Source organism: Penaeus monodon, chromosome 27 (assembly GCF_015228065.2).
Source record: "Penaeus monodon isolate SGIC_2016 chromosome 27, NSTDA_Pmon_1, whole genome shotgun sequence".
Taxonomy (NCBI): domain Eukaryota; kingdom Metazoa; phylum Arthropoda; class Malacostraca; order Decapoda; family Penaeidae; genus Penaeus; species Penaeus monodon.
Window position 1 is genome coordinate 29,138,444 of NC_051412.1, and position 785 is coordinate 29,139,228.

Below are 785 nucleotides of genomic sequence, written 5' to 3' on the forward strand. Positions count from 1 at the left end.
TTCTGCCCTGTCTTATAATTTATGGCAGCACTTATAATCCAATTTTCTGCAAGTTTCATTTGTACTTTACTATTGTTTTCGATTTTGTTCCAAAGATTACTGTGCTCAGTGGCCTCGAGGAAGCACTGGGATTTACGCAGACAATTTTTGTGATACATATGAACAATATGGGGACTTCTGCTCGTGTTCCAACCCGGACACCTTTGTGGACGATCAGAATTTGGTGAGTTTCATTTTCTGGTTTGTCTCGCATTGTGACTTTTGATCTTTTTTTTGTTAAACGCTGGCCTATTTTGAGATGTTTGTTTTTGTGATGTCATTCTAAGAAATTTTTATTTACTGTCAAACAGATTGTCAACAACCAGATAAAAAATGCAGTGATTGTGATGCTGCTCATCGTGTACCATCACTATACAGGTAAAATGTTGGGACACAAAGGCAGACATTGGAAAGGAGACAGAGTGGCATGTGTAATGGGGGACACGCATACACAGAAAGGCAAAATCAGTTATCTTAAACGAAAGCTGACCGGACAAACCCGCTGTTCTCAGATCATCAAAGTTGAAGCTTGATCGGTGTCCTACTATTTGGTGTTCTTTCTCGCCAGCGCGCTGTGAATTTCAAAAGTTAAAAAAAATCTACCTACTGCACCAAGCGTTTTTTCTTCTAAGCACACGAGACTCTCTGTGGCTTCTCCCCTCCTCTTTCCGGCAGAACTGAAAAACCCACCTTTGGTTCTAGTGATGCGTGATTAAAAAAAAAAAAAGAGTAAAGCAGAGGTCGGT